At 35.7% G+C, this 23,532-nt stretch overlaps 1 protein-coding gene across 5 annotated transcripts in view; it reads right to left on the reverse strand.

Annotated features, from left to right (window-relative positions):
• The window catches only part of ITPK1 (inositol-tetrakisphosphate 1-kinase), a 328,102-nt gene that overhangs the window by 294,369 nt on the left and 10,201 nt on the right, over nt 1–23,532 (reverse strand). The window lies entirely within an intron of this gene.

The raw sequence follows: 23,532 nt of genomic DNA on the forward strand, positions 1-23,532 counted from the left end.
GACAAAACAAAACAAAAAGGATAAAATGAAATCCATGGCCAATCAGGGTAGAGCTACATAAGTTCCATGTCCCTCCCCCCTTCCCCCCCTTGGAGAAACTATCCAGAAGTGCCTGCACTATTTCACAGAGTAGACAGAGGAGGAAGGGAGACAAAGAGTAAGATTCAAAGTCAGTAGAATTAATTGGGTTCAAATTTCCTCATCTGGAAAATAATGACCTATTTGGCCACCAACATTTGCCCGAGTGAACTCAGGATTTCACCTTTGGATGGGACCTCAAAAGCCTAGTCTGTCCAAGAAAAGCAGCACGAACTATCTTTAAAATAATGCCCAAACTTCTTTCTTGAACACCTCTAGTAATGGTGAATTTGCTAGTTTCTGTTTCTCTTTCACACAATAGAACACTTAGAAAGTTATGCCTCAAAATAATGTTTTGGTCATGTATACTTATTGTGTATCTAAGTTATATTTTAATATATTTAACATCTACTGGTCATCCTGCCATTTAGGGGAGGGGGTGGGGGGGGTAAGAGGTGAAAAATTGGAACAAGAGGTTTGGCAATTGTTAATGCTGTAAAGTTACCCATGTATATATCCTGTAAATTAAAGGCTATTAAATAAAAAAAAAAAAAAAAAAAAAAAAAAAAAAAAGAAAGTTATGCCTCACAGCATTAAGTGAAACTTTCACTCACAGGCTCTTTGTCCTGCCTTCCAACAGCCCTTCAGATGTCTGGTAACAGTGATCAAGTCTTCTTGTTCCCTTTAACTGCATTTATTTTGAGTCTGGAGGAAACACAGATTCTACCTTCATAACCAGTTTTTAATACCCAAAGAAATATAATGGAGCTGAATTCCTTTTCTGCTTCTGGTGTCAAAAAGGTAACAAATTTCCCAGGCTTCTTTTATAGTTTATTTATAAAACTATATATCTATGGATACTATATATATTATATAAATATAGTTTATCTATCTATATAGATAGATAGATAGATATAGATACTTTATAGATCAACAGACCTAGCCCTGAATAACTTTTGCTTGTTTTCAAAAAACAAATCCACTTCCAAAAGACAGAGACCTCATACCAGGAAAGATACACAAAGGAATGTGAAACAAGCTTCAAAAGAAAAAGAGCCCAAGGTTGCCCTGAGTCATTTCAGCTTCCCAGCAATAGGTACATGGTCTCTCCTGGGAACTAAAAACTCCTTTGGGTGCACGTATTCTAGTAAAACACGATTTATTATGGTCCTATCTCAGATGTTAGTTCATAGCAGATAGGGGAGGGAGAAGGGGCTGCAGTGTGTATGGAGAAATTGTCAATTTGGAATGTCAGGTACAGAGAAACTCACAGCTCCACACCTAATAATTTAGTCATTAGATCTGGAACTACCTATATAGAGCACTTAAAAAATGTCATAGCCCAAATTTACTCTGGACAATGTTGATGAGAAGATATGGCAGCCATTCTATTCTTTGGGGCTTGCCTGCAATTGTCTCCTAGCTCTCCCAAACTAGCTAGACATAGTAAAGACACCAAACTTCAGATGTTCTGAGTAAATAATTGAATTTCCTGAAGTTCCAGGAGTCAAAGGCATTCACATCCAAACAAAATTTGAAAGAAAACCAACAAAGAAACAAAATGGGAGAAATGAACTATCTAAGAACTTACAATCTAGAAAGGGAGATGATGAGGACAGGAAGAATTCACTCTCATTCTTTGAAGGAAATTGTCTTTCATGATGCTCTGCTACATTAAAAAAAAAAAAATTAATGGATCACTATTCTTATACTAACTGCTCAAAATCCCTCACAAGACAAGGACTTTTAAATAAATCTCTCCTTTTATACCACATACTAAGTTAGGATACCATTTAGTTCTCTTGAATAAAAAAAGGGCATGTTACCAATGGTGATTTTTTTTTTTTTGGATTTAAAGGAATTTAAATGAATTTGGTGCCTACTCTGGCATAGTAACATTGCTCAATTAACCAATGAATAGTTAATGCCTACCATGTGCCAGAAACTGTGCTAAGAATTTATTTAGAATTGACTGAACTCTCTACAAGCAGATGAATCCTCCAATGTTTGATAGATGTTTTTGTTCATTTTTAATTTTAAAAACAATAATCAGTACAATTCTGGAGTTCTTTTTCTTTTTATCCTTTTTTTTTTTTGGAGTGTCATAAACTTTGGCAGAATGCCAAATTCTACAGATCCCTCCTCAAAGTGTCTTTATTATATAAAATACATCAGATTACAAAGTGAATATTCTGCTCAGTAGTAACGCAAGGCTATAACAATGGTCCAAAATGAAGATGATAAAGTTGGTCGCCTATTGTAGAAAGAAGGGGACAGATTAAAATATATATATATATATATGCTGTAGAAACAGAATTAGAATAACTTAAAATATTTACTGGGAAATAAAAATCTAAGGCAACTTTAAAATGTCCAACTTAGGTGACTTGGAGGATACCAGTACCTAGGGGAAGGCTACACTGGAGTGTCAGGGAAAGGATGATGTCTCTGGGAAGATAATGATATAGGCTGAGTCTAAAAAGCCAATCAGGCAGAAATGTCCATCAATCACCTTATAACAAAGGATGGAGTTCAGGAGTGAGATTAGAGCTAGATTTCAATTTGAAAGTCCCTGGCATAGAAATCCCTAAACATTTGTGAATTGATGAAGTGACTAAAAAAAAAAGAGGAGAAAAAAAAGAGAGAGAGAGAGAGAGAAAATGTCCTGGACAAAATTCAGGGATACCCACAAATTTATAGAGGTGAAAGATACATACAGATCCAGCAAAAAAAAAACAATAGTCAAATATATAGGAGAAGAACTTGGAAAGAGCAGTCAGAAAGCCAAGGAAACAAAGTATCCACAAAGATGGAGAGGAAAGGGAAGAAGTTGCAGAATCAAAGAAAATGAGGTCTAATAAAAAGACATGGAATTGTGTGGTTAAGAGAGTATTTGCAGACTGCTGAAAGCAGTCCAAGTAGGGTGGGACTTGAAGACAGACTGGAAACATTTGAGAAATAACAATAGCTAAAATTTATATAGTACTATTATATATGCCAGGCACTGTACTAAGCACTTCAGAAATATAATTTCATTTGATCTTCACAATAACACTAGGAGATAGGTGAGATTATTGCCCCCATTTCACAGATAAGGAATCTAAGCCAAACTTTTTTTTTCTTAAGTTACCTGTTTACAGTCACACAGCTATTAAGTGTTTGAGGTCAGATTTAATCTTGATATCAGGTCTTCCCAACTCCAGGCCAGAGCTTTAACCACTGTGCAAACTTGCTGAGAGAATAATGAAGGAACAGCAGTCTGTACAATGTCTAGACAGTATTCAGGAAATTTAAATGGTCAAATGCTCCAAAAAGATCAGTATAAGAATGAACCCTGAGAAAGGGACTTTAGTTTTCACAGATAACCTCTCTGAAATTTAATTTTTTCATGGGCAAAAAGAGATTGGAAGGCATTATGTACAAGGTCTCTTCCATCTCAAAGTGCTAAGTCTTTCATAGCAATCTTTTTACTTTAAAGGATCAGTAATCTTTTTTTTTTTTTTTTTACCTTTTCTCAATATGCAAATAAGTTTTTACTTTTTTTTTTAAATAGTTCTAAATCTCTCCATTCCTCCTTGAAAAGGCAAGCAATTTGCTTCAATCTGCACTTAGACTCCATCAGTTCTTTCTTATGGAAGGCATATATCACTTTTCAATCATAAAGTCTTTGAGATTGTCTTAGATTAGTCTTAGTATCTCTGAGAATAGCTAAGTCATTCACAGTTGAGCATTGTACACTATAGCTGTTTCTGTGTACAATGTTCTGGTTGTGCTCAATGCACATTTTAAGTCTTCCCAAGTTTTTCTGAAAGCATCATGCTTGTAGTTTCCTATAACACAATATTATTTCATCAAAGTTATATAACATAACTTATTCAGTCATTCCTCAACTGATCAGCATCAAAGGGTGAAAACTATTATCTCCATTTTAAGGATGAGGAAACCAAATGGCAAAGATCACAACTAGATTCAAGAGCCAAACAGCTTTGCTCCAGCATGCTACTGTTTTTCCACTAAGATAATGCACATAAAGAATTTTTAAAACTCTAAGGCAGTAGTCTCCACTTAAAGTTTAATAGTATGATGATGTAATGTGTTCATGCTAAAAATTATTTAATTGTGCTTTAAGCTATAAACAACAGTAAAGAATATTATAAATATTATATTAAATTATCTTGAGGGTTCACAACACTTTGTGTTGTTGTTGTTGAAAGGAATTCTCAGAGCAAAAAATATTGGGAATCATGGCCTAAAGCCTATGTCATTAGTATTTCAGCTGTTACTGTTATTACCTTTATTATTATTATTATTACATTAGGCTTCCGGTACTAATAAGCTATCTCGCCAATTAAGACTAGTCATTCAACTCTACAAAGGAGTTCAAGCTAATTAACACTGTTAACACTTCTGTCATTAATAGCTTAAGAGGGTTACCAAAGACACCATTAAAGGTAAATGTCAGATCAAGCCCAGATAATTATCATAACTTAGAATTAGTGAAGTCTAAAAAACTGATGTTTAGCTGTGGTGTCTGATCCTTTCCACTTAGATAAATCAAGATTGGAATTCTGCAGGCAGTTGCCCAAGTGTTTTAGTTTCTAGACTGTCCTCAAATAGTAACTTCTATATTCATAATAATTATCTTTTGCTACCTCTACAGAATTCTAGCTCCCAAACGAGAAAGGAGCTATAAACTGGAATAAGCCATTTCCTTCTTCGGGTCTCAGTTTCCACATCTATTAAATAAGTTGGACTAGATAATTTCAAAAAAAAAAAAAAAAAAAAAAATCCTTCCTAAAAGTACTATTCTTGAATCCTGAAGATCTGAGATTAAGTTCCAGGTACAATACCTACAAGTTCTACACTCCTCTGAATCTCAGTTTCCTGTCCACAGAATGGGAATTTTAAAAAAAAAAAGTTGTTCACAATTCTGACCTCCCCTTCTTCCTCCCTTTCCCCCCCAGTTAGTAAGAGGTCAATGCCTACTACAATATAAGATCAAAGAACATTTGTGGAATGAAGCAAAGAGATAACCACACCCAGTTAGCCCAGGTAAAGAACATCATAGGGAAGTCAGAGTCCAGCCTCCCTTCCCTTTCCTCTGGGCATTATTTTGCTACTTTACTTCCTTGTTCAACAAAGAAATGGCTTACATTGGCAAGTAAATAGCACTGGATTTGGAGATAGGGACCTTGGGCCTGAATAGTTTTGCTACCTGTGTGATATTTGGCAAACTTACTTCCCATCTCTGGACAGCTTCTTCATCCAAAATATAGTGGATATGCAAGATGATTTCTCTATGGTCCCTTGTAGCTGTAACTTCAAAAAAACTATTAGCCTGTGCTAATAATAACAGGGATATGATACAATGATACATATGACCAGTGATACAAGGTACAGTACTAGTATCATGGATACTGCCTAAGAAATAACTTTTAATAAATTAATATATTTATAAAGAAAGAGAAATCTTTTTCCCCGACTATAAATATATATATATATACACACACACACACACACACATACACTAAATAGAGTTTTGGCCTGGAAATAAAAAGATCCTAGTGCCAGTTTCAATGATCAATGGGGAGGCAAATGGTAATCACCTAACTTCCCTGAGGCTAAGTTCCTTATTTTTGTAAAATGGGGGTAACAATGCCTCCCCTGCCCTCTACCCTACCAAACCATTCCTGAGGAAGCAATTTGTAAACTTTAAGATATTACAGAAAAAAATTATATAAAGACTGATGAGGTTTAGATTTAGGGAACCAAAATGAAATTAGGGTTTCTGTTGGTCATGGAGTTAAATGATAAGGTCTAGTGGCAGGTTCAGGGAAGCAAACAGAGAAGTTTGGCTCCCCTGTAACCCCTTGGGATTCAGTGCAAGGGTAGGGAGTTTGGGGACTCCCTTCTGGCGGGGCAGAGGTTCTCTATAAAAGAATTTACAGACCCAAAAACCTAGATTAATAAAAGAGGTTTATTATGGGGATTGGAAGGAAGGTTAGAAATCCTGACAGAGAGGCATAAAGTCTGGTTAGGGAAATAGGTGAGGGTAAAGAGAGGGTGGCACTGGAAAGAGTATTCCAATGGACAAAAGCCCTTGATGTGCCAAGCATGGAGCTGGCATGTTTGGAACCTCTGCAAATTGAGAATTTTAGTTTGGCTCTTTTTATAATGAGAGCTTTAGCTGAAGGGGGCCATGGCTGGAGTCCCAAATTGGCTCCCTGCTGGATTTCAGCTTGAGCTAGAATTTGAATTGAAGTCAATAAGTTTCAGGACTGAGCTGACCCCACTCAGATAACAAGGATGAAGTTGTTTGTCCCTCAGTGCAGAGTCCCTCACTGAGGCAGAATTGAAGGAGACTTTCTCCTTCAAGGATTTTCAGAGTTTCAGGGTATCCCCTTCAAGAGGGATAGTATTATTGGAGGGAGGAGGGAAGACACTGAGCTTATAGACAAAGACTTTGAGTTCATATTCTATCTCAAACTAAATAGCTTGTTGACTTTGACCTCAACTATCTATAATATGAAAAAAAACATGGCTGTGTATCTGTAAATGGGGGTAATATCTACCCTGAAAGTTATTATAAGGAAAATGATTTTCAAACTTAAAACACTATAAAAATGAGAGCTCTGCAATTATTTCTAGTTACTAAAGTAATCCCAGTGAAAGTATTAACAGTTCAAAACCTCCAGAGGACCAATGAGCAACTCCACTTTTCAGATGAGAAAGAAGTGCAATTTTCAAACCTTTGGCTAAGCTATCCAAGTAACTTGTCCCAGATCTGCCACGGACATTTATGTAGTATCAATGGTATGGTCAATATTCACACTTAGATAAAATGGGGGGAGGGAGGGGTTCCATGTCCTTGCTCTGAAGGACTTTGTAATCTTGTGAAGAGATAAAGACTTTTTAAAACCAAGTTTAAAAAAAAACAAAAAAAAAAGTTTATAAACTTAAACCTAAAAAACAAGCTAGAATGCCATAAAGTGAAAACATGTAGGACAGAGATGATAAGCACATCTCATGTACTTATTATGAAATGGGGGGAAAAAAATTTAGTGTGGACAAAGGCTGTTGGAGACTGAGCTTTACTCTGTCTGCATATCCGGAAACACTGTACTTTGCTCTTCATATCTTGATGATATATTCTAATTGTTTCCTATATATTTATTGCCAGTACCCAATAAGAATGGACATTCCCTGAGGCCCAAAGGTCACATTTTCTACCTCTTCCCTAGAAATGACAAGTTGATTTACCATGTTTGCAAGAGATACCTTAAAGCTTTTTCTTTTTTTTAAAGCTTCAAATAAAGTTTTATGGTTATGAGGCATAAGGAGGGAAGTTACATGATACAGTGGAGACAGCAAGAGACCTGGAGTAGGGAAGACTTGAATTAGTTATGTGACCCTTCCTTCCATTTACCTAACTTTCTTCATCTGTAAAAATGGGGATAGTAACTATACCTATCTCCCAGGATTGTTGTGAGGATCAAATGAGACAATATTTCTAAGGTACTCAGCAGTATCTGATACATAGTAAATTCTATGTACATGTTAGTTAGTACCATTATTACTACTATTCCTTTTACCACCACCACCACCAGCAGCAGCAGCACTTCCCAATGTTGTTATAAGGATCAAGTGATGCAATATTTGTAAAACATTAGCACAAGGCCTAGCACATAGTAAGTGTTTATGTAAGGGTTAGCTATTATTATAATCACATCCAATATTTCCACTTGATTCTTTCAAAAATACACTGAGGATGGTAATACAAATACTATTATACCTATATTACAAAGGAAAAAACTGAAGCCCAGAGGGATTAACTGACTTGTCTAAAAATGATATAGCTAATAAAAGCAACAATGCCAAAACTCAAATGTATGTTGTCTAAGTTGAAAGCCAAAGCCATCTTTCCATTTTACTACACTGCCTTCTCAGGTGTATATTCTACTTCAAAGTCTACAATCCAATGAACAGACAATTTTCAGATGATGAAATTGAAACTATTACCACTCACATGAAAGAGTGTTCCAAATCACTATTGATCAGAGAAATGCAAATTAAGACAACTCTGAGATACCACTACACACCTGTCAGATTGCCTAAGATGACAGGAAAAAATAATGATGAATGTTGGAGGGGATGTGGGAAAACTGGGACACTGATGCATTGTTAGTGGAATTGTGAACAGATCCAGTCATTCTGGAGAACAATCTGGAATTATGCCCCAAAAGTTATCAAACTGTGCACACCCTTTGATCCAGCAGTGCTACTACTGGGCTTATACCCCAAAAAGATACTAAAGAAGGGAAAGGGACCTGTATGTGCCAAAATGTTTGTGGCAGCCCTATTTGTAGTGGCTAGAAACTGGAAAATGAATGGATGCCCATCAACTGGAGAATGGTAAATTATGGTATATGAATGTTATGTAATATTATTGTTCTGTAAGAAATGACCAGCAGGATGAATACAGAGAGGTCTGTGGAGACTTACAGGAATTGATGCTAAGTGAAATGAGCAGAACCAGGAGATCATTATATACCTCAACAACGATACTGTATGAGGATATATTCTGATGGAAGTGGATTTCTTCAACAAAGAGAAGATCTAATTCAGTTCCACTGATCAATGATGGACAGAAGCAGCTACACCCAAAGAAAGAACACTGGGAAATGACTTCAATCTGTTTGCATTTTTGTTTTTCTTCCTGGGTTATTTTTACCTTCTGAATCCAATTCTTCCTGTGCAACAAAAGAACTTTTCAGTTCTGCACACATATATTGTACTTAGGATATACTGTGACATACTTAACATGTGTGATGACCGCGTATTTTAAAATCAGCCGGAGTCAGGAATTCAGGTTAAGGGAAAATCTTCAATCTTTATTCTTTGTGGAGGTGAAGGGGGATCGCGATAGCAATGTGAGCAGCTGCGACAGGACCCAGCCAGTAGTCTCTCTCCCCTCTCTCTCTGCCCCTCTGCCTCCACCCACCAAAATCATCATTTCCTATACAGCACATCAGGACTTGCACAAAGAGTGGGCAGGGGACATTCTTTCTCCAAGCATATATATTAATAGAGTATGGTCCAATTACTATTTAGCCTCACGTGCTTGGGACCTCAGTGCATCAACTCGAGCTTCAGCCCATTACAAACATGTATAGGACTGCTTGCTATCTGGGGGAAGGAGGGAGGGGAAAAGTCGGAACAGAAGTGAGTGCAAGGGATAATATTGTAAAAAATTACCCAGGCATGGGTTCTGTCAATAAAAAGTTTTAATTATTTTAAAAAATTAAATTAAATTAAAAAAAAAAGTCCACAATCCAGAGAGCATCACTTTAATCTGAGTCTTCCTTCAACTTTGTCATTATAACGCATTAATTTGATTCCTAAATACTCTTTCCAAGAAGCATTTAAAATCAGTAAAAGTGTGGAGTTGCTAGATAAAGGGTATAACTGTTCAGGATATTGGAGTGTCCTTATGCAAATCACTAAGATTTTGGTGCTGGAAAGGAGATGGTGGAAATCACCAACTTCCTCATTTTTTATTCAGTTCAATTCAAAAAGCATTCATTCAACATCTACTATGTACCAAGAATTAAAGATACCAAGGTAAAAAGGAAGACTATCCCTACCCTCAAAAAAGTTATATTTTTACATTTTACAGGAAATTGAATTTAACTGAAGTAAGGCAGAGTTGCACAAAGTCATTAGCCTCATTCTTTTCCAAAGTCACTAAAGTCCAGTGGCAAAACAAGTCAGGACAACTGGTGAGAGTCCCAGGAAGGAGTGGATGACTCTAGTGTCCTCAATGTCTGACCAAGCCCTAAGCATTCCACAGCACCTGCTTCAGGAGGTTATTATTATTATTAGATTATTAGAACAAATTGTTCTCATCCGTCCATTTCACCAGAGGTAATTAGTCAACTTGGTTGAGTCTGTCTACTGAGACGGGTTTACTGGGGTGTGATCACTGCTGCATATGCTACAGCTTCTTAGCTCCACAGGTGAAAGTTGGGTGAAAGGTACAACAAAGGAGGAGGCTGATCAGCAGCTCTGGAAAAAAAGCTCAGCAAATCCTTATATCAAAGGCTTTAGTCCTCCCTGAATACCCCTTACATTTTTATAGAACCCACTCTACACAATTACAAGGTTATATGATGATCAATTGTGATGCTCTTGGCTCTTTTCAACTGAAGGAAGTGATTCAAGAAATTTCCAATAGATTTGGGATAGAAAATATCATCAACATTCAGAGAGAGAATATGGAGACTGAGAATGTGGATCAGAGAATAATACTTTCAACTTTTGTTGTTGTTTGTTGACTTGCCTGCTTATTTTTTTCCTTTATTTGTATTTTTTTTTTCATTTAGATCTGATTTTTCTTGTGTAGCATGATGAATATGGAAATATGTTTAGAAAAACTACTCATGTTTAACCTATTTCGGATTGCTTGCTATCTTGAAGGTAGAGGATAGAGGAGAGGGAGAAAGATTTGGAACAAAAGGTTTTGCAAAAGTAACTGTTGAAAACTATCTTTTCGTATATTTGAAAAGATAAAATACTATTAAAAATTTTTAAAAGATATCCATGAAGATAGTTGCCATTTATGAGTCAATATCTTCTTGCACAAGATGGAAAAAAAAAAGGGAAATTATGAAGAATTTAACAAGATCCTCTAAACCTGGGGCCCATGAATTTGGTTCCTTTAATTGTTTAGTAACTATTTCAGTGTAATTGGTTTTCTTTGTAATTCCCATATTTAATTTTATATATATAAAAAAAATTCTGAGTTTCATAAGTTTCAGCCTGCTTAAGGGGCACATGACTTTTTTAAAAAATGTTAACCAAAACACTATAATAACATGGATACTCTGTGACTTCAGTGTTAAGGTCAATACAGAGGAAAAGGGGTTTTTTAATTTTTTAATTTTATTTTTAATTTATGGGATAAAACAAGTATTTCCACAATATGGTACAATTTTTTTTTAAATTACACATGAAACTGCAAATCTATTATATACAATTTGCTAGTCCATTTAAATATATAATAAAATTATATTAAAAAAAATACAGAGTAAAAAAAAATTTTCCTGCTCTGAAGGAGCTCACAATTTAACTGAGGGAAGATAATATGTGTGTGTATAATATATGTGATAATATGTATACAGAATAAAATATAATCTTAGAGGGCAGGTATTAAGATCAAGAAGACTTGGAGAGGCAGCTGGGTGGATAGAGGACCAGAATTCAAATCTGGCCTCAGATACTTAACAACTTCCTAGTTGTGTGACCTTGGGCAAGTCACTTAATCCCAATTGCTGGCGTGCTGTGGGTTTGGGGGGAGTCATCTATTTTCTAACTCCTGGCATTCTTCTTACAGAAGGTGAGATTTTAACTGAGACTTAAAGGAAGGTAGGAAAGGCAGGACGCAGAGATGAGACCAGGATTCCAGGTAACAGGGATAGCCACTGAAAATGCCAGGAGTTAGAAAATAGATGATTCTTGTGAAAGGCACAGCAAGGAGGCCAGTGTCACTGAATCTCAAAGTATATAGAGAGTAGTAAGGTGTAAAGTTTTAAATAGCTGATTCAGCTGCCAGTGCTTGAGATGTTTCCAGACCATGCTAGCAATGTCACAGATCTAACCACAGCTTCCTCCTCCAAATGAACTCTACAAGACCACCAACTGAATAAGTCCTTGGTTTTCAAGAACACTGTTCTCCACATCTTGACTACCCTTTCCCAAAACTGATCTAATTCCTCCTCATTGGCTTCCCAAGTAACAAATATTCTAGTAGAATTGAGGAAGGAGTGCATACTAAGTCCATTTATTAAACACTGCTACAAGTCCCAGCATTAGTGATACAAGTGTGACAAAAATTTCTAATGAGGAAAACAACAATTAAATACACAAATCAGTATAATGTAGACATAAATAAATTTAAATAAAAATAAATATACAAATAATCCCCCCCCCCCAAAAAAAAAACTCTAAAACTCAGAGGCAATAAGATAAATGGTGTAAAAAAAAAATCAGTAACACTGGATGACTACTACTCAACCCAATATATAAATACTTATTCAAATCAATAACTATTTACTGAACAGCAATATATTCTCAGAATCTTTCCTCAAAAAGATTATTTCTAATTGCAAAAATAATGTATTTACAGAAGAACAGTTACTTATAATACAACAAAGTATGTTCTAACTATCCACACAATAGTTGACTGGAATAATTAAATATAAAGCTCTCCAAAGAACTGAAAGGTCATAGTGGACATGAAACAAATTATGAAGAAAATCGGGGAAGTTAGGGTTAAAGGTAGTGTAGAATGAGGTGATTCTGGACACAGGGCACATAGCATTAGCAAAGATGAGAACAATACTCAGTCTAACTGGGAGACATCTCAGTTTGGCTAGAATGGGGGGAAACTGAGTTTCATTGAGCTCATGGAAGGAAATGTGAATGCTAGGCTGAGTCTGGACTTCATCCCTCATGGAATAAGGAATCCACAAAAGCTTTTAAACAAAAGTGTGCTGGAAGAAATTTTTTTGTTTGTTTTATATTGGTATTAAGTGACTTGCCCAGAGTCACACATTTAGTATCTTAAATAAAACTTGAACTCAGTTCCTCCTGAATGGAACTGATTGGATGAAGTATTTCTCAGAATTGAGGCATATGAGTCCTATTTCCAAAACTGAGAGACTGATTGGACTTTGGACTCTGGACCCAGGAGGGACCCTGGGGGGTCATATGATCTCTGGAGGATGAGATCTTGAACCCTGGGATGCAGAAAGTTAGTAAAGTTGCAGGAAGTGACATGACCTGTGGGAGGCAGACAATATCAGTGACCATTGGTCAAGGATGATTACATCCTTTTAGTCTATCCAATGAGAAGGCCCAGTCTTTTGCTTTTAAATCCAGGACAAGCAGGAAGCTGGCCAGCTTCCAGGATCACATGGCAGGAGTTGGGATAGTTCCCAGGTATGTCTGGGCCTCTTTCTGCAGGGATTAAATATATGCTCTCTCTTTATACCTGAAGATCTCTCTGATTAGTTAATTTGGGAAAGGTAGTCTAGCACTCGTCCCACATACTCCTGACTGCAGGGCTTAGTGCTCTATCCACTGCACCACCTAATGGCCCCCATAAGGGGTGTTTTAAGAAAATTAATCCACATACTCCTGACTGCAGGGCTTAGTGCTCTATCCACTGCACCACCTAATGGCCCCCATAAGGGGTGTTTTAAGAAAATTAATCTAGTAAAAAAAAGTCAGCAAGTATTTATTAAGTACCTACATTTTGAGGAATTCCTTATAGGTCATAGGTCCCTGATTAAAGATTTACAATCCTAGGAAAAAAGTGGGATTAGGGGAAGGGGGTTTGGATTCCAAGATAAATTCCTCCAGGGCAGGGCCTACCTTTTACTCTTCTCTACATCCCCAGTCCAGCATATAAAGACTTAATAAAAGCTTACTAACTCACCAATCCATGACTAGGCCTTGGGGGGAAGTCAGCCCAAGGTAAGCAGCACTGGGAAATGAAGCAATCAGGAAAGAGGTTTAAACTAGGAATGAAACAGCACGAGCAAAAAGGGGCCTTGAAGGCTATTTATTCCATCATTTTACAGAAGAAAATAAAGGCCAGAGAGTTTATTTGCTTTGCCCTAAGGTCACACAGTAAACTATAACCAGATCTTTAACACAAGTCCCTTAAGTATTCAGCCTTCCATACCACTCAGGAGAGTGATGTAAAAGACTTGTTTCCTGAGTGACAGGAAGTCATTCTGTCAGAGGGAATCTATTCCATTATCTTTTTATTTATATTTTTATTATGGACTGGAACTACTTTCACTACTATATTACAGATAACTCCAAATAAGGAAATTCCCTACCACTAAAGCAGGGCTATATATTTGCTTTGCAACATTTAGCCTTAGAGAATTACCTCGGGCACTGAAAAAGTAAGGGACTTATCTGTTAGAGTACTCCTATTGAAGGAAATTCCTCCCAATAATAGCATGTACCTTCTCCAGAATTTAGGGAATTGGAGGAGTATATGGAGCATTCAAAAAACGAATTTTTGCCCCAGGGTCACAAAGCCAGTATGTTAGAAGTGAGATTTAACTCCATATCTTCCTGGTTTATTAAGTTATCTATCTCTCCACTATACCCTGATGCTTCTCAGGCACTCCATTTCCAAATAAATTTACCATAAATTATATTCAAACATCTTCCAGCAATGTTAGAGAGAAAGGGGTTGGACTGTTACATCCCATATTGAGGAACCTTCCAAATCCATGATCCTAAAGGCCCTATCCTTACACTTTGAAACATGAGATAGTGCCTCTCTACTCTGAAAGCAGAGCCCAACTTTAACATAAAGCTAAAAGTCAAGAAATAAATTGGAAAAAATGCAAAAACAACAAAAAGAACCTGACCATTAAAAAGTTACTATATTGCTAAGGAAAATCAAGACACTAACTCAGAAGAAAAGTAGGCAAAAAAAGCTTCAAGTAAATCCTGAAAGAAAACAATGTGAATTGAAAACAAACCCAATAAGAACTCCCAGAAGAGTATAAAAAGGATTTTAGAAACCAAATAAGAAAAACAGAGGAAAAATTGGGAAAATGAATGAAAATTATACAAAAAAAAAATTATGAGAAAGTCAACAACTTAGAGGCACTAAAAAGCAATGAAGGAAAGAAAATCTTAAAAAGTAGATAGTCAAATGGGGAAAGAAGTACAAAAATTCATTTAAGAAATGATTTTTTTTAAAAAGGTAAAATTGGCCAAGTGGAAAAAGTACAAAAGCTCACTGAAGAAAATAATTTCTTAAAAATTAGAATTGGACAAATGGAAGCTAATGACTCCAAAAGACATCAAGAAACAAGAAAACAAAATCAAAGTAATATTTTTTTAGAAATAAAATATGAAATTCCCCATTGAAAAATAATCTGGGAAACAGATCAAGGAGAGATAATGTAAGAATAACTGGAGTATCTCAAAGCCATGATCAAAAAAGAGCCTGGCAAGAAGACAATATACAATGATCAATTCTGATAGATGTGGCTCTCCTTCAACAATGAGATGATTCAGACCAATTCTGATGATCTTGTGATTAAGACAGCCATCTACATCCAAAGAGAAAAATGTAGGAACTTAATATGGTTCACAACACAACATTTTTTATGTTATGTTGTCCATGTTTGCTTGCATTTCATTTTCTCTTTCTTTTTTTTTTATTTGATTTTTCTTGTATAGAAAGATAATTGTATAAATATATACACATATATTGAAATTAAAATATATTTCTACAATGCTTAACATAATATTGAACTACTTGCCATCTAGGGGAGGGGGTAGAGGAAGGAGGGGAAAATTGAACCACAAAGTTTTGCAAGGGTTAATGTGGAAGAATTATCCATGCATATGTTTTGAAAAATAAAAAACTTTAAGAAAAAACAAAAGAAAAAAGAAAAGATCCTGGACATTATGCTTAAAGAAATGATCAAGGAAAATTTCCCTGATATCCTAAAACTAAAGTGTAAAACAAAAATTGAAAGAATCCACTAATCACCTCCCGAAAAACATCCCAAAATGAAAACTCCCAGGAATATTATAACCAAATTCTAAAAGTCCCAAATGAAGGAGAAAATAGAGCAAACAGTAGAAAGAAACAAGTCAAATTTTATGAAGTCACCATCAGAATCACATAAGATTTAACATCAAATTAAAACTTGAGTGGATGGGGCAGCTACTTGGTGTAGTGGATAAGTGGAGTACCTGAAGTCAGGAGGACCTGATTTCAAATCTGTCCTCAGACACTTAACACTTCCTAGCTGTGACTGGGCAAGTCACTTAACTCCAATTGCCTCAGGGAAAGAAAGGGAAAAAAAAAAAAAAAAAAAAAAAAAAGATGGGAGGCAAAGGAACTATGATTACAACCAAAAATAATCTAACCACCAAAACTTTATCCTTTAAGGGGAAAAAATGGATATTTGATGAAATAAGGGACTTTCAGGTTTTCCGATAAAAAGACCAGAACTGAATAGAAAATCTGATGGTCAAATACAAAAGTTGAAAACTTAAAAAGATAAATATGAATGAGAAATTATAAAGGATTCAGTTAAAGTTAAATTGTTTACACTCAAATAAGCAGAACCAGGAGATCATTATACATTTCAACAACCAATACTATATGAGGATCAATTCTGATGGAAGTGGCTATCCTCAACAATGAGAGGATCCAAAATGAACAGAAGAACCAGTTACACCCAGAGAAAGAACATTGGGAAATGAGTGTGAACCACAACATAGCATTTCCACTCTTTCTATTATTGTTTGCATTTTTGTTTTTCTTCCCAGGTTACTTTTACCTTTTCTAAATCCGATTTTTCTTGTGCAGCAAGATATGTATGCATATATTGTATTTAACATATACTTTAACCTATTTAACATGTATTGGACTACCTGCCATCTAGGGGAGGGGGTAGAGGGAAGGAGGGGAAAAGTTGGAACAAAAGTTTTTGCAAGGGTCAATGTTCAAAAATTACCCATCTATATATTTTGTCAATAAAAAGCTATAATTAAAAAAAAATATATTTACACTCCTATATGGGAAAATGATACCTCTAATTCCTAAAAACTTTATAAGAATTAGGACCATTAAAAATCAATTTAGACAAGAGCACAGTTGTGAATTGATAATGGGAAGATTTTTTTTTTAATAAAATAAAATTACAGAATGAAAATGAAGGATGCTGTGGGAGAAGGAGGAAGAAAGTGGTAGAATGGCAGAAATTATCTCACATAACATTAAAGAAGTGTGAAAAGAAAAATGTACAGCGTAAGGGAAGATAGAGGGTGGAAGGGTGGAACAAACCTTGACTCAAGACTTTTGAGGGAAAGAATACATAGAAAGAGAAAGTTAAAAATGGGAAAAAATAGTTAAGAAGTTACTAATCATAATTGGGAATATGAATAGGATGAACTCACCCATAAAATGAAAGCAGTAAAATGGAGTGAAAACCAGATTCCAACAAAATACTGTTTAAAAGAAACACGTGAAATAGAGACAAAGTAAAAACAAGGTGTTGGAACAGAATCTATTATGTTTCAACCAAGTTTAAAAAAAAAAAAAGCAATCAAGATCTCAGATAAAGCAAAAGTTTTGTCTTATTTTAAAAAGTAAGTAACTACATTTTACTAAAAAGGTACAACTGACAATGAAGTAATATCAATACTAAATACACACACACACACACACACACACAGTATCCACATTCCTAAAGATAAAGCTAAATGAGTTACAGTAAGAAACAGCAACACTATAGTAGTAGGGAACCTCAACTGTCCCTTCTCAGAATTAGATAAATCCAAACAAAATAAACAAGAAGTTAAGACAACTAAAATTTAGAAAAGTTAGAGATGATAGGCCTCTAAAAAAAACTGAATGGGAATAGAAAGAAGTATGCATTTTTCTCCACATCTTTATAAAAACTGACCAGTTTTAGGGTATGTAGTAGGACATAAAACCTCACAACTTAAATGAAGAAAAGCAAAACTGTTTAATGCATTCTTTTCAGACCATAATGCAATAAAAATTACATGCAATAAAGGGCTATAGAAACAGGTTGAAATTAGCTGAAAAATTGGAAACTAATTAATTGGAAATTAATCACATCCGGCAAGCAACTAAAAAAAAAAAAAAAAGCTAAAAAAAGGACAAATTAAAAGTCCCTAAGTAAACACCAAATTAGACATCCTGAATATCAAAGGAGATTAATAAAACTGACGACAAGAAAACCATTGCATTATAAATAAAAGTAGAAGCTGATTTTTATGGGGGGGAGGGGAGAGATAAATCACTGGTTATTTTCATTAAAAATAAAATAGCAAATTACCAGTATCAAAAATAAAAATGGCAAACTCACTACCAATGAAAAGCAAATTAAAGCAATTATTAGAAACTATTTTGCCCAATTATATGCTAACAACCAATAATCTAAGTAAAACAGATGAATAAACCAACAACAAAAATATGAATTGCCCAGATTAAGAGAAGAAATGGAATATTTAAATAACCTTATCTTTAAAAAGAAATTGAAGGGCAGCTAAATGGCACACTGGATAGAGTACCACCCCTGAAGGCAGGAGGACCTGAGTTCAAATCTGGCCTCAGACATATAACACTTACTAGCTATGTGACACTGGGCAAGTCACTTAACCCCAACTGGAGGGAGGGAGAGAAAGAAAGAAAGAAAATGAACAAGCTCCTAAGAAAAAATTCTCAGGACCAAATGGACTGATAACAAATTCTACAAAAACAAATTAAAAGAACAATTTCTATACTATAGAAACTATTTGGAAAAGTAGGCAAAGGAGTTCTATCAAATTCCTTTTATGACAAAAATATAGTATTGATACTTAAAACTTTCCTTAACTTAAGTAGTATCTGTCTAAAATAGAATATTTTCTGTAATGGGGATAAGATAGAAGTAGCCTTTCCAATAAGAGCAGGAATGAAGCAACAAAGTCTTTTATCACCATTATTATTCAATATCACACTAGAAATGCTAGCTGTAGAAATAAGATAAAAACAAGAAATTGAAGGAATTAGAATAGGCAATGAGGAAACAAAACTATTACTTTGCAAATAATATAATGGTATACTTGGAGAATCCTAGATGTAGTGTTCTTTTTGGTTTTCTGGAGGTCTTTGGAGCAGCCTTCTTTTCAGTAGAGTAACCACCACAAGAACAGCCAGGTGTTAAAGTCCAAAAGTCCAAAAGTCTTTATTGTATACTTTGCCTGTCAGCTAGCTTTCTCGTGGCCTTCAGAGGGGACTTGGTTTCAGTGGAGAAAATACAGGAGGAGAGCCTGCCATCACGGTGGTGAGATAGAGTGAATGAATCTGTTTCTCAGTCCCCCAGGAGAGCCACCAGGAGCCTAACCAAAGATGGAATTGAATCTCATCCAGTCCTTGCTGACTGTTATATACTCCATTATCATAGGTGTGAATCTTGTGGAACTATATTAAGTACATGTACTGAACTAGGGAACTGTTAAGCACCATGTAAAACGAGATAACTGTTGTCTTTATCAATTCCATTGCCTTACCACCTTGTAAGAATCCTTGTTTCAAGTACAAGAGTTCTGACCCATAACACTAGAATCAACTAAAACACTAGTTGAAATTATTAACAACCACAGTATGCAGAACCAGGAGAACATTGTATATAATAACAGCAATATTACACAAAAATGAATGACTAAGCTGTTCTCAATAATACAATAATATATGGCACTTCCACAGAACCAAGATGCAAAATGCTATCTGCTCCCAAATTAAAAACTAGGGGAATCTCTATGCAGATGAAAGCATACTTTTTAAACTTTCTTTCCTTCTGGTCTTTTTTAGTCTGTTTTCTTTTGCAACACAGCTAATAAGAAAATGTTTTTTGTATGACTACACAGGGATAATCTATATCCGATTTTGTCATTAAAGTTATTTGCCCTGTCAAGAAGGAGGTAGGGGAGGAAAGGAAGGAAAAAATTTGTAATTCAAAACTTATTTTAAAATGTTATATAAAATTTTCTACATGTAAATGAGAAAAAAAGATGGTTTGAAAAGATGGTTTGTGTGAAGAATAGCTAGTAAAAATACAATCCTAAATCATTCTGCCAACAAAGATGCTCAAGAATGCTAAATGCAAACTAAATTAATAAAGTTCCAACATTTGACATTGTTCAGGTACTGGCAATGCTAATGAACAGGGAAGTTTTTGCTGACTCAGAACAGTTACTAGAAGACAGAACAGTAGAGAAGAATAAAGCAGTGTTTTTCCTACCTCCCTCTATAAGGAAAAAGGATTAATCTAATGCTCTCAAATTTAGAATTTCTCCCTAATCTCCACAGCTAAACTCTGATTTGTCTTGGTGCTTTGAGTCAGCACACTGGGGTTGTTAGAAAGGGGATTATGAGGAAAACTATAAAATAGAGAGAAACCTCATTGAAGGCTATCAAAATTGGTAGAATATACACACTCTACCTGGGAGTTCTAAAAGCACAAGTGACAGATATTTGTTCAGAATACAATCCCCAAGTCTTCAAGAAGCAAAAGGAGGAAGGTGCAAAGTTCAAACACTGAGTAAGAGGATAAGGTAATGTGTAAAAAAACAAACAGAATATCAACAAATACTTAGCAAGCACTAACTATGTACTAGGCAGTGTGATAAGCACATTGAAATAAGCCTTCTCTTGGCTTGTTCACAATTTATTTTATGTACATTGAGAAATCACATGTATGTTTATTAGCATATACAATTTCTTTACTTTTGTTGTTGTTGTTACAAGTTAGGACCATATATGTTGGACTATGTAGGGAACTCCCAGTAGTAACTGTCCCTTCTGAGCAACTTGGAGACGAGAATTCCTAGCATATAGTACTATAAGCATGAGTAACTACCCAACCTCAGCCAAAAGCAGAAATTCATACTAGACCAAATACGAGAAATTACAGTTAAATGTATTTTTCTATTCCAGGAATGGGCAAAAAAGTCAGACACCTGCCTATGGACAAAAGGAAAAGAGGCCAACAGCAAACCAAGCCTATTGCTTCCCAGGGTGACCAGAAAGACCAGAGACCAGACAACTAAAGATCCGTGTAGACTGCAAGGTTCTCTGTCCAAACCAAGAAAGAGTGTAGAACAGGAAAGGCTTCATGTAGGAGGTGATACATAAGTACGACTGAGTGGCTAAAGATTCTCAGAGCAGAATAAAGAGGTGTTTTAGACAAAAGGACCAACCCATACAAATGCTGAATGTGAAGCAGGTCAGACTAGAGAGCACAATAGTAGAATAATAAGTAAAAAGCCTGGAAAGGCAGGTAAAGCCAAGCTTCGAAGGGCTTTAAAATGATTGTGAAGAATATGCTGGTGCCTAAAGGCAAAATAAAACTACCTGGAGCTTATTACACAGGAGAGTAACATGTTCAGGCCTCATACTCATAGACTCATAGAGATAACTATTTCTGACTTCAGGCCCAATACTGGACGCATTTTGACACTTTGCTCATTCTGCATAAGAATGCAGAGGATCATCTGAAAAGAAAAGAGACTCAAAGTAAGGAGATCAACTGGGATGCTACTGCAAAAGTCTGGGCAAGAAGAGATGAGGACCAGAACTGAGGTGATGGCCAATACGGGTCAAGCAGAGAGAAGGCAAGAAGATAACCCAGATAGTCTTTCCTAATTTCACAAGATATAAAGTAGAAGCAGAATTGACCCAGCAATAGAAAAAGGGATCAAAACTCCTAGTCTTCCTCAAATAATCCAGACAGATCGAGTAAATATGAGCAAGTTATGCTCCCACTTTAAGCAAACTAAGTATCTGATAATTCAGATTTGCAAAACTGATTAAAAAAAAAACTTTCAAGTACCCTAAACACAAATCTTTTTAGAAATATTTTAAGTACATCAAACACTTGTAGTCTAAATATGTAGTAATGTACATAATGTAAAAGTATGGATACAATTAATTACATCATACATGTATATATATATATATATACATATACATACATACACACACATATATATATATACACACATATACATACATACACACAAATATATATATATACACACATATACATACATACACACACACACACACACATATATCTATCTATATACATATGTATGTATAGTACCTAGCACTGTGGGAGACCCAAATGCATAAGACATTATCTGTTGTTATGGAAAAGTATTCTAGGATCAAACTCCAGCTCTATTTATTGTATCACCTATATGACATTGGAGAAATAACCTCATTTGTCCAGGCTTCATTTTCTTCATCTGTAAATACTCCTTGCATTCCAGAAGTTGTCTTCAAGGGTAAACCCAAATTCCTCCTTCTATAAGTGGTCTTTAGTCATCCCCATCTGCCACTAGAACCATTCCTTCAGAAATTCTCTTCTATCAACTTTGTAGTTAGATATATTATTTTCCTATCTCCCTCAACATCTCAACTGACTAGGGCAAGAGCAATGAATGAACAAGAAATGCTGTGTTTGCCTTTCTTTGTAACCCCCCCTGCTTGGTACAGCAATGGGCACTTTGTTGTTACAGTTCAATTATTTCAGTCATGTCTAATTCTTCCTGACTCCATTTGAAGTTTTCTTGACAAAGATACTGCACTGGTTTGCCATTTCCTTCTCCAGCTCATCTTCGAAAAGAGGAAACTGAGGCAAATAAGGTGAAGTGATTTACCCAAGTTCACACAGCTAGTGTCTGGGGGCTGGATTTGTACTCATAGAGGTGACTATTTCTGACTTCAGGTCCAATACTGGATGCACTTTGACACTTTGCTCATTCTAAGTGGCCAGCAATAGGTCCTAAGTCAAATCACATTTGGTCCTTGTTTGGGTCCTGATTGACACAAATTGAATGTAAATAGCAACAATTTTTAATTTGACCAGAAACCTTGTGAATCTTCCCCTTCCAGATTCATTTACTTATTTATTTAGATTTTTTTTTGGGGGACTAGGTGAAAAAGGAGATTCTTTGCCTCAATTGCTATCTAGCCTTAATCAATGAATGGGTGCAGCCTCAATCAAACTGAGACCTGTGGAAGACCTTAGCTTAAAAAGGCCAAGATTTCCCACTGCATCCAAGGCCATCTCCAGTCTTCCTGATCTATGCCTGGCTCCAGTACCCAAATGACTCTGGAAGGGAAAGTGAGGCAGGTGGCCTTGCACAACCCTCCCTCACTTAAATCCAATTCACTTGGGTGTCATCAAATCCCTTCTCTGATGTCATGGACCTCTTCCAGAACAAAGGACAAAACAGCAGCAGCAGGCAAGACACATAGTAAGTGCTTCATAAAAACTAATTGAAAGTAAAGAAAAGCCAAGAAAACAATATACTCAATCATAGTGAAGTAAATGAAAAAGAAAAACCACAATAGAAAATGTAGTTACAAAAGAACAATGAACAAGCTTAGCTTCAAAGAGATATGAGAAAACATATGCCTCCCTCTTTTACAAAGGTGTGAAGTGCACAGGTGTGCTGTTGAGATTCAATCCTGGGCAAGAAGAAATCAGCACTTACCTGCTGAATGCAGAAGCAGGAGGACAGGGAAGCTGCTTGCTGGCTGTGGACATTTAAAAGAAGATGGAGTCCTTGATTTGAGGCTCCAGGTCAGAGAGGAACACTTAAGGAAGATCAGAAATCAGAGACATCATCCACCCCCCACCCATCCCCACCTCAGGACTAGAAATAATTACACTATTAAGTTTTTACTTAAATTTAAAAAAAAAAAAAAAAAAAAAGAGCAATGGAGAATGGATCCAACCATAGAAAATTATTATGGGAATATGGGAATAGAGAAGACCAGGTTCATCTTTAGAGAAGGACATACTGAAGTTAAAAAAAAAA

The sequence above is a fragment of the Sarcophilus harrisii genome, chromosome 2 (genome assembly GCF_902635505.1).
Source record: "Sarcophilus harrisii chromosome 2, mSarHar1.11, whole genome shotgun sequence".
NCBI classification, from domain to species: Eukaryota; Metazoa; Chordata; class Mammalia; order Dasyuromorphia; family Dasyuridae; genus Sarcophilus; species Sarcophilus harrisii.